Below are 12,925 nucleotides of genomic sequence, written 5' to 3' on the forward strand. Positions count from 1 at the left end.
CTGAAGAACTACAGACCCATCTCGCTGCTGAGCCATGTCTACAAGTTGTCCTCGCGAGTCATTACGAATCGTCTCACTTATAGGTTTGATGACTTCCAGCCTCCCGAACAAGCCGGTTTCCGAAAGGGCTTCAGTACCATAGACCACATACATACGCTGCGGCAGGTTATACAGAAGACCTAAGTGTATAACCGGCCACTTTGGATAGCGTTTGTGGACTATGAGAAAGCCTTTGATTCGGTGGAAACCTGGGATGTGTTAAGGTCACTGCAGAGATGCCGAATCGACTACCGGTACATCCAAGTGTTGAAGTGTTTGTATGAAAACGCCACCATGTCAGTCCGTATTCGGGATTAGACTACGAGGCCGATCCAATTGCAGCGAGGAGTGCGACTGGGAGATGTTATCTCCCCGAAGCTGTTTACCGCTGCGTTGGGGGACGTCTTTAAGCTTCTGGAATGGGACGGGTTTGGCATTAACATTAACGGCGAGTACATCACTCAACTTCGGTTTGCCGACGATGTGGTCATAATGGCAGAGACTCTGGGAGACCTTAATACGATGCTCAATTCTCAGAGTTTCTTAACAGGTGGGCCTACGTATGGACATGAGCAAGACGAAAATTATGTCTAACGCTCATATTCCGCTCCAACCAGTAATAATTGGGAGCTCTGCACTCGAAATTGTAGACGAGTACGTATACCTACGACACACGATCCAGTTAGGTAGGTCCAATTTTGAGAAAGAGGTGAACCGCCGAATCCAACTCGGACTTCATTCGGTTGCCTCCATCCTACATACCATATATGATCTACGCTTCGTGATTGTTAAGTTAGGGTCATAGCGCATCTCGGGATGTTTACGAAGAATCGCAGCTAGGACAAATAGTTGCCTTACCGTTAACACTCCAGTGATTGAGTACAGCTCAGTGGTAGGAAAATATAAAGGTTTTATGCACATAACCTTAAGTACCGACCTTTAAGCTCTTTCCAGTCTCAGCATTAGAGATATCCCAGAACCGCCCCAACAGGTAATGCTGTAAGGATCGATTTTGCTAGAGAGTCGTAAATCGTTTTTAAGCAGTTGAAATCAACCACATTCCTCAGTCGCCAAAACACAAAGATAAGTTTTCTGAGCCGATGAACAATAGAGTCAATATGTTGCCTCCAGGTCATAGAACCATAAATTGTTACACCTAAGTACTTGGTGCTCATAAAGCGTTCAATTGGTTCACACTTGCAAATATAATAATTGTCATTAAAACAGGAGTGGGCACGAATGGTGAAGGTAGGCGGTGCTTGGGATGGTGAAGAAGAAGCAAATTAAACGAATTATGTTTTAGATACGTTTAAATTAAGTTTCATTTCAATTCAGCTGAAGCCATCTCAAGATCGATTGTAATGAAGATTCGGAGAAATATTGGTCTTCTTTCCGGTTTTTACCGTGAATAAGAAGTACTGTATCATCTGCATATGTAATTATTTTACAATTTGGGAGTGGAAGCATACATAGCTCGTTTATATAAATAAGGAAAAGGGTAGGGCCGAGTACACTACCCTGAGGAACACCATAATTAATGGGAGTCTCATCACTCTGAACGTTATCGATCTGAACATACTGAGTACGTTTAGTCAAATAGCTTTTAAATATATTAAGAGCGAAATCTCTTAACACCAATTCGTTCAAGCTTAGTTAGCAATTTGGGGACAGGGACAGTGTCAAAGGCTTTTGAAATATCTAAGAAAATGGCAACCTGTTATCAATGTTCCTAATATTTTCCGATACTCTTAAAACTGCATCCTCGGTTGATTTGCCATTTCGGAATCCAAATTGATTTTCTGATAATAAATTATTTTGATTTATGTAACTAAGGCATATCTTATCAAAGCCTCTTATCAAAGATTATCTTCTCAAAGATTTTGGACAAGGTATTAAGAACAGAAATAGGCCTATAGTTTGATACACTAAACCTGTCTCCACTTTTATAGATAGGGTGCACAACAGCTTTCTTAAAAACACGGGGGAAAATACCAAGATTTATGCAAAGATTAAAAAGATAATGTAGGATAGGGATAAGAACATGCGCACTAGCTTTTATGATAGAAGCAGGAATGCAATCCCAACCCTACGCACATTTATCTTTAAGCTTGCGAATTGCGTCTTCTATTTCCCCGAATTCTACTTCGGGTAAAGCCATTGCATTAATCTCACCACGGCTGCGAGGAGAAATATCTTTAGTCAGACCCTGAGGTAGTGGAGTAATATTTTCTGCAAGACTTACCCACACTGGAGAAAAAGTTGTTCACGGTAGCAACAGAATCATGTGGATCACTACATAATCTTAACAACTCCGAAGGGCTTGATTCTTTTTGTTTGAGGTTGGCCACCTTTTTGATTAAGTTCCAGGTTTTTCCTGGATCATTTCTGACCTTCTGAAACTCACCCTGTTCATATTCGCGTTTTAGTTTTTTAAGAAGGTTATTGCAATAATTGCGGTAACGAATGAAGACAGCTTTGAGAATTAAATTATCGTGTTGTTTTTTGGATTTTCTATATAAATTATCTCTATGACGTATGCATCTCAGAAGACCAGGAGTTATCCAGGGTTAAATTATTAGTTTTTTATTAGGGATGTTAAGAATGTGACTGTTGTTTTTTATTGCCTCTGAAATTGTTTTTATCAGCGTACTGGCCGCAATATTGGGGTCAGAAGAAGTTAAAATGGGAGAGAAATCTTCTTGTTCCAAACATCCGACAATGCCTCGGATATCTAATTTTAGGGATGTCCGATTAGACATTGGTGCTCTAACTTTCGTTTCACATTAAAAAAGGATAGGAGAGTGGCCTGTAATTAAAGAATCTAACACCAAATTGGTGACTTGATAGGGAGATCTATAAATGATACGGTCAAGGCAATTGTTAAGTCTAGTGGGAATATGGTGTGCGGGAAGCATACCGTGCGCAGCACGTTAAGTCGATTGTCGGCTATGATGTTAATATTTAAGTCACCAACGATTATTAGATTTCTATAGGAATTAAATAGCTGTAAGGCTTGGTCAAGAATGTTGATAAATGGTTGCAAATTCTTGTAAGATGGAGAACGATAGATTGATACCACTGCTAGCGAGTTAGATAGTTTTATAACAAGATTATTAGCGTCAATAATATCAGCGGATTCCACCTTATATTGAATCTCTGATCTAATGTATACAACAACTCCATCGTTTTGACTGTTAAAGTGTGATGCATGAGGCTTAAAACCATCCAATGGTGGAAGAAATGGGGATTTAGTAAGCCAGCATTCTGATAAAACGAAAATATCAAGACGATGCTTTATTTTGTGAAGTAAAACTTATAGGCTATTAAAATTGCAGTTTATTCTTCGTATATTAACATGCATAAATATTGCAACTTTGAATAGATTATTTATGTTATCTACGTGAAGTATTGTGTCTTCAAGGCAAACTACAGATTTTGGCGACGACGAATGATCAATATCATTTATTATATTGGTTATGTCATCCATTAAATTGTGTTTTAGAAATAAACAGAGGAACTGCACTAAAGCTCACCATAAATGGAAGGTACGATAGAGCCCTAACTGAGAAAGAAAGGTATACGTTGAAAACATTGGGAATTGATAGAAAGAAAAACTTGTGAGTGTGCGTAAATGTAAGTAAGAGTGTATAATAGTATAAGTGAGCGAAGTGTGTGATGATAAATAGGTACATAACAAAACTTATCCTGTACGCGAAAATTATAGGATAGGAGGGTATAGGTATGAGGGTAATAGGATAATATAGAACAGCTCATGTAACCAGGCAGAAAAATGGTAATCTACTTCGAACGCTCGCTGCGTTCGAAGTAGACTACCATTTTTCTGCATCTTCTTGCGAAACATCCGCAACAAAATCTTGCAGTATTTTGTTGCGGATGTTTCGCAATCTAGTCACTTTTGTTTTTGTAATTTTGTTAGGTCAGACTCGCTTGAGATTCGAAACAGAGCACTACCCTCCCTCTTGCGCAAATAAATCTTGCCGTCGATACCCAACAAAACCTAAAGTCATTTGTTTTCGCATAGTCTCTGGCCAAAAAGAAAACTCTTCATTTTTGATGTCAGATTTTCAGATATGAAAACAGGCTTAGCAAGTCCCATGATTTTCAAATGTGCAGTGGATAGTAGATATAATGCCAGGATAGGACGTATAATGCAGGAAGATTGCATAAAATGGTGAAGTCCTTCTGTACGAGTGATATTTTTTTTAGGCAGTTTTTTTTTTTGTGCATGTTATTTTGTGTCCCTGGGTGTAATGTATTGGATCGGATTTGTGGGGTTGTTAGTCCATATGAAGGTAACATTTAAGCTAAGTGACTTGAACCTAGATGCAAGGTTTGTTAACTATATAATTCATTCATTTGTATCGTATCCTTAGAGTTCATATTACAGCTCTTATTACGTGTAACTGTAAGTCATGGCAGATTATTGAAGCCGGTGTATAACATAACACTTAGACGACAATACACAATGCTCTTTTGTAATGTCGTTGTTCAATAAAAATGTATGACTAAAAGTTGAGAAAATGAATAAGTTAACATTCTGAAAACTAATTTATTTTAAATTATAACATTATATGCGTGTACAGACAGACACAAAAATGCACGATAAAATCATTGCATACTCTTCACACATATTATGGTAGCTAAAGTTAATTTACCGTTGAAGTATTATTATAATTTTCCATATGTTTGATCCAAAAGTGGCACTTATCATATCACCTTTGTTAAATAATTTAGTATAAGATTTACGTCAGCAAAATTATTATCGCACCAATCTGTCTTCGTATAAAGGTAAAATTTTTGCCTTTGCCTTTAAACGCGGGTAGATTCCCAAATTTAATTCTCAAGTGGTAGGTATTTCATCTTATTTATGAGAAAACTGTTTATATCGCGCTTCATAGTTATTTATGAAATAATAAATGTACACTGAATGGTAATTTGTTTATTCAGCACGCGCATGATTTTTTGTTCGACACTTAATCATTTACTTGTATACGATTGATTTGATGTATGCTTATAGTAGATTTTATATATAAATGTTATAATATAAAATTGACATACTCCATTTTTTCTTAACTGTGTTATTTTGAAAACTATCTTTTCGTTTTGCTTAAAAAATAGAAGAATTAATTAAAAAAGAGGTTTTCTTTAAGAATGTACTTTTATTGCACTTATATGTCAGTGATAGGTTGGGTTAACTTTAATTAAAATGGCAGTTAAGAAAAAGTTGTCTTTATATGGAGTAGCCGCTTTTTTATTAGGTATTTAATTGTTATTTATTAAAATTATTATTTAATTATTATAATTATTAGCCTATCGTTGTCCTAATGCAGAGCACAGAGCTCCTGCTCACATGAATTTTGACTTTAAATATTTTATGTTCGACAAAGTTGGAGGAAACTACAATCTTAGAAATTTCGCATACAGGATTCGGTCATTTCTTTTGGGACGCGTAGTTTGATTCAACTTCAGAATGTTCAGAGCAACGATTTGTTAAACAGAAATGCAAATTATTACAGAAAAAAGTAAAGAAATCTTTTTAATTTAAAGGCGTGGATGGATTTATCTTTCACATGAAATCTGACATGAATCTTTTAATTGTTATTGTTTTTGTAGCCAATTAACCCCAAAAAATTTGTTTTACAATATGGAATTTTAATTATGACTGAACTGAACTTTTTGTTACTGGAATTGCGTTCAGATAAGTTATTTTTGTTGTTGGTCCAATAAATAAGTTTGGCACGATATTAATTTACCTATAACGATCAATAATTGGAATCATTTTATTTATTATTTTCGACTTATGACAAGCATTACAGGGGTTTTCCCAATTGACTAGCGTAGACTTTAATATTATGATGCATCTGCCTACGTACGTACGTATATAATAAACAGTATTTTATATACCTACAAACTAGATGAAATTATATTAACCATCAATAAGCAAACTTACGCAATCATTCTGCACACTGCGTAAGCAGAATCCTGTCTGCGAAATCTCGTAAAAAGAGAAGAGTAATCACAAAATGTATAAATAAGTATTTATTTAAAATTATTTTTACTCTAAACGAATGTCTTTTATTATTTTTTATTTGTGCATGCTTCTCATAATCTCATGTTTTGAATGTGTACTTTTTAGATTAGGTATTGTTGTATAGTTGGTGTCACGTAAAAAGAGAACGAAAGTTTTTTCAGACACCTATCGCGTTTTAAAAAAAAAAATATATTATATGAAAACCGGAAACAATAAGATTGTCAGACCGCACTTTTTACGGGACACAAAATAATGGTTATTTAATGTTTTCTAAAAGTAATAGGACGGAAAACAGCGTGCTACAAATTTGTGTAACGCGCTTTTAACATACATGTTACTACAAAAATAATGTTATGTAGTTATTTCTAGTTATTTGTAGGACTATATTATTATCACATTGACCAAATTGACAACTTACAAGTATGTATGTAATTCCAAAAAGCATTTATTGTTTCTAGATAAATAAAATTTTACAAAATGTACTAAACGAAGAAAATATACAGTAAGACTTAATTAGTGTTTTCAATTTTATTAACAATCTTTTTACAAGAAAAGACTTGTGTTAGTATAAAACAGTAACGGCGTTTGGATATTTGTGTTAAACATTTGGCAGAATAATTTCAAATTGATTGCAAGATTTATAATGTGGATAATGTATAATGTGGCTGCGGTAAAAAATACTATGTCGCAAGAAATTCCCTTTTAAGACTAAAATGTAAAATAATCACAAAACGGACAAAATGGATCACAAACTTTTGTCACAATATTTTGAGATACATATTAATGCTATCGAAATGAAGTCGAACATTGTAAGTGAAAAAAAAAACATTAAAAATTTTCTTTCATTACCAAATGGGCAAATAATATCTTCCTTATCTCTAACCGGTCGAATAACTAATAATTTGTTTTCTCTGACTCGCATTTACGGATTTATAAAGTACCCTTACTATTAGATTTTTACGTTACTTATCGAAGGTCGGTTTAACCTTTCGATACTCTGTAAAGCAAGCGTAAAATTGAAACACATGCACTTTTATTTAACGTTCAAATTTGGCCAAACTTCTTCAGCAAGTGCTCTTAGCAATTACTCAAATTGCGACTATAAAACAAATAACATTAAGTCAATTTTGCCTTGTTTACACTAGTTCAATACTCTAAATCTGTGCATTTGCGAGCATGCAAATAACATACTAAGTTATACAGTACTGATCGACTTAAATTAGATATACCAATTGTGTGAACAACATAGCAGAACCTGCCTTAGGGTCCAAGATAGTTTAACAAGCTAGGAAATCACCGAAGTTTCTGATCTCATTGGTTTTACAAAGTATTATTGAAATTTGAATTAAAAGTTTTATACATTTGAATTATATTTTAGGATAACATCTACTGCGGCCACTCCTGAGACGACTACTCCTCACTTAACTGAAAAAGATAATAAAATTATTATAGAACCGATAAAACCGACGGTAGATTCGGGACATCAACTTAAATTGCAGCTGGCCAGATGTCAGAAGAGCCCCGAGAGGCCTTCTAGTCTACAAGTGGAACCTGTTTCGGAGACCCCTGCCCCGGCTTTGTCGCCTGCCGGTTCAACGAATTCCCGACGCGATTCGCAGTTGACTGAGCGCGGCTACTTTGACGTCAAATTCTATCACAACAAATTGTGGTAGGATTCGACATAGTCTCAGTGGCGACTTCTGTGGCTGCTCGCCAAATAATTCCACGGAAGATATGCAAGGATGTCTTTGAAATTAAGCATATTTTTTTTTTTTTTTAGCTTATTTCCATCAGAGCTAAGTATTACAAATATGCCAATACAATGAATCACATCCTCTGGTACGCTTCCTTGCATACCTCTTATGGAGAGGCAGCCTAAGGTTTCACGAGCCAGTGTAACAGCAAATTTAATTTAAGTATTGAACTCCAGAAACCTTCCGACCCCTATTTTTGTATGGGACATTTTCATTAAATAATTATTCTATCAAATATGTAATGGCACTTATTGGACTTTTATTTTTATTTGAAAAATAATAATCCATCGATAAATATATAATTAGAATTTAATTTGTAAAATACACTTGCTGTATTTGTCTATCCCTATCTTTTTAATTATTGATAACGATACTTTGATATTTTTTTCACAGGAATAAAACATCATGTACCTTATTGCGACAATTGATTTATTGACTAGTGCCCGCCGCGTGACGGGATCGCTGGTAGCACATATTTCACATTTCAACTACTTACATTACTGTCGCGTTTTGTTTCATTTCTGTTTCGTAACATGTACAATTTATCTGATTGTCCCATAGTTTGCATGGAAATTAGTGACACTCTTTTTTCCTTTCTAAATTTTACCTAATGGGAAAAATCCTTTCATCTTAAAACAAACTTTCACCCTCATTTTCAAAGTAAGTAGTCTGTCACTACCTGTCTGGAAATCCCAATAATAATGGTTCAGTCGTTCCAAAGATTAGCAGACAGACAGAAAACGTACAGACGGACATTTAAAAATGTTATTGTTTTTTGTTATTCATCTGGAGCTTACTGTCATCACTTAAATCAGTATTATTTTAATAGTGTTGACGCTCTTTTGTTCAGAATAATAGTCAGACAAAATGAATGAATACACTTTTATTGTACACCACATAAACATAAAAATTTAACGAAAAGTATAAAATTTTGCGGCTTTATCGCTATAAAGCGATCTCTTTCGGGCAACCCATGGCGTAAAACACAGCTCGAGAAGAGAGGGAGGTGGTGCATATGAATAAACATATACAAAACTTTAATTTAAGGAATCCAGTGTGAGCTTAATTCTTCTTGATCTCTCCCATTACTGAGGATCGTGGTGATATAACCTGTTTCATTTTATGTCTCCATCTATTCCGTTTTTCTGACTTATAATAAGCAGGTGTGGACGGTACAGTCGAGTGCTTCCTTCACCTGGTCCGTCCAACTCAAAGTTAACGTCCGAGTGGTGTTTTCCCTTCGATCTTTCCTATGAGCATCAACTTTTCTGACTGTGTGATCAAAGTAGATACTCGAGTGTTATCTTTGGTCAGATGGTGCAGCGTTTTCAATACTAAGACATTGATCCTGTGTTCGGTCCCCTTTATGTTCAGCATTCTTCTCCAGGATCACATATCGAGAGAATGGATCCTCTTACGGTCGTTAGTTAGCCTTTAGGGCCCAGCTCCATAATAAAGACGGAGGAGGTTTTTATTTATTTAAGTAAATGTTAAATTAATGTTTTTTTAGACTTAATCTATGTGTGTATGTAATGCCAAAAACATCAAATAAAATTGAATTAATCAATAAAATGCTTTTCACTATTCGGGAGACAGAATTCGAGGCCCTACGCCTGACGGTTACTCTGTATCTTTTTGACAGTTCTTACTGTTATGTTGGCAACAATTAATGTCTTTCTCCAAAAACATACCGGGCATTCTCCAGTGAAATTTATTTGTGCCTGTCCAAAATTGTACAAAAGCAAAATGCATTCAAAGCTGGTTCTGAACCCAAAAAACCTGTATATCGTATATTTATATGTCACTAGGCACCTACGTATAGGCGTATGTTTTTTATATAAGCACGGTTAAGTTGTCTCGATAGTCATGAATGACTTAAAACATTCCTAGAATTTCTTCGACACTAATTAGGCGCTTGTATTGCTCGTTACTTGATATATGAATAAATGTGTGTTTGTGTGTGCCTGACATTGTTACGAATAAGTTTTATGTAAGTAGGTATGTGATAAACTAACCAAATCTGGTGAACGAAATATTTGTTTTAAAATTTTTATTTTTACAAGTTGTTCTTATGTTGATTGTACCTATTTATTTGTATTAATTTACATTATTATTGCTATTTTACATATGTACATTGTCTACTAATATTGGGATCACAGAATTGTGCAGAATAAAAACATTTTGATCGCATATCAATTTAATACTACCTAACCTAAACACACTAAAAAAAGTTACGTTACAGGTGAACTTATAAAATGCTATGCTTTTTTGGCATAAGGCTTCTTATTCTTAACCCACCCCTTTCTCACGTTGATTCTGCCTAATTACAGTTTACTAATGTGTTGTTCAAAATATTCCTCATTGATCAAACTACTTGCTTAGCATTTTAGCAGAAAGGACAACCCACAATATTTACAAAAATTTGTTTTTGGTGTACAAAAATGGTAAATTGGTAAAGATAATATCTTTATACAACCAATTTATGGTTGATTTAATAAATAACTAAGAAAAACGTACCTATTTAATTTTTTTGTTATAGCTGAATTTGACATTTTTTTCTTATAAAGTGGATAACTACGTAGATAATTAGATAACATTCTTTCATCCTCTTGGCAGCACTCAGCACCTTAAAAGAAAGGTATTTTCATTTTATTAATATTATCATTATTATTATAATATTAACAAAAATTAACAATTACTCAAAAGTCTGCAGTTGTTGAAGTCCTATCTGCTAATGATCTAATCCAACCGCGCAAAAAAGGTACTGTAACATGATTCAAAGCTTCGGAAATTAGCTACTTATACGTTTCAGCTGCTTGATGCTTACAGTATCATATTTGTTCTGCTGTTACCTCATTGCATTTCAAATATGACTCAATATTAATGAAATTTTAAAAATAGTTACAAACTATAGATCTAGCAGCTTCCATATTGTAATAGATTGTAATTTAATGATAATTTATTAAATTTACCTACTAGTGAATTGAACTATTTATAAAAAAATAAACAGCTATTAAAAATACCATTCTTCTTTCATTAACGAATTCGTGATTCCTGTTATTAAGGTAACTGAGGTTTTTAAAACTTTAATTGTGTTTGACATATACCCTATAGAACGGCTTTTGATGCGATACTCTATCATCATTATCATCTCAACCCATTACCGGCCCGCTACAGAAGAGCAAGGGTCTCCTTTCCAAATGAGAGGGGTTTCAGCCGTTGCTAGTCAACCACGCTTGCCAAGTGCGAATTGGTAGACCTCGCAAGCATTTTTGTACTTACGGAGAACTCGTAAGGCTTTCTGGTATCTCATGATGTTTTCCTTCACCGTCAAAGCAAGTGGTACCTATTTTATTGTATAAATTAAACACGCATAACTGTGTTAAGTTACAAGCGTCGGCCGGAGATCGAACTCTGTCCCTCGAAAGGGAGGCCGAAGCCCTAAAAACTAGGCTTTTACCGCTTCCTTAATACAGTAGGATGTTGATTTGGTCACACTTCGCCGTGTCTCATAATTGGTATTTTCAAAAAAATAATAAATAAATATACTAGGACAATACACACATCGCCATCTAGCCCCAAAGTAAGCGTAGCTTGTGTTATGGGTACTAAGACAACTGATGAATATTTTTATGAATAACATACATAAATACTTAATATATACATATAAACACCCAGACACTGAAAATTACTTGTACATGCTCATCACACAGACATTTTCCAGTAGTGGGACTCGAACCCACGGCCTGGGGCTCAGAAAGCAGGATCGCTGCAAACTGCGCCAATCGGCCGTCCAATGTATGGGACGTTGGTTTTCAAGACGCGTGCCTTGCCTCCGCGGTAGTTTTACCTACTAGGTACATACTATACCGTATTCGTACCTATCTGTTTCTGTCCTGACCTGCTACCACACCGCTTCCGCACTTCGCGCTGAAATCTTGCAGAAAACCGAGGGAGTTTTGTGATATTATGAAGGAAATATCCTCCTCCTCCTGTGAACTAAATAAAACGGAAACACAGTTTCTTAATTTTAGTTCCTTGATGCAGCACCTTCCAAGTTTGATGGATATTCTCTGCTTAAAAAAAAATCATACGAACGAACTTTCACCTCAAGAATCAACTCCTTGGATGTAAAATTAAAGAACAACCTTTCATGATGAATGCTTTCGTCTTATAAAAAACCTGCCACAGAATACAGATTATGATGAAATCTTTTGTCAAATTTCCAGTTTCTAGACCCAAGGTAGGCAGTGCGATGAAAGATCAGTCACACAAGAAAAGTCTTTATATTTATAATCACCTCACCTTAAAACGGTGTACCTATAATAGATAGGTAGAATATTAAAAGTAAGAAATATGTGTAAATATTAAGCAAACTTTCACCTCTAGAATAAACTCCTTGGTTGTAAAATTAAAGAAAAACCTATCATAATAAATAGTTAGATAGTTTCGATCCAATAAGAAACCTACCACAATACAGATTATGATAAAATATGCTGTCAAATTTCCAGTTTCACGACCCAAGGAAGGGTTTGCGAAAAATATGAGTAAATATTGTTTTTGGCTACAATATGGTCATATTCTGAAAAAAAGCCAATGAAACGGACGTTTGGCAGACGCAGCAAACGACAATTACTGTCATCAGCCAAAGCAAGCCACCAGTGTTTTTCTTACATTCCTATGTAACGTCCGGTCTTTGTTTTGATTTTTGTTTAATCATAATAATTGGTACAAATGCTTACTTAAAAATGAAATCTGGTAACCCAGTGTTTAAAAAAGATTACGTATCGTAGTATAACACATCGTTGATCATAATTGCAATACGTTACAGTTGGATCAGCTTGCATGAAATTGGTCAAATGTCTTTAGTTAACAAACGAATGTAGTAAGTAATGTTATGATTAGAATGTGTTAGAGGATCAAGGATGATTTAAATAAAAAACCAAAACTCATAAAGAAAACATTTTATTAATTCCATTACAGCTGCACATCTGAATGTAATCAATGTCTATCTTTGGATTCTATTAACTATAAACCACAAAAGTAAGAGGGTGGGTGGGGTTTCATCAGCAAGCCAGGA

Source organism: Pararge aegeria, chromosome Z (assembly GCF_905163445.1).
Source record: "Pararge aegeria chromosome Z, ilParAegt1.1, whole genome shotgun sequence".
Classification (NCBI taxonomy): Eukaryota; Metazoa; Arthropoda; class Insecta; order Lepidoptera; family Nymphalidae; genus Pararge; species Pararge aegeria.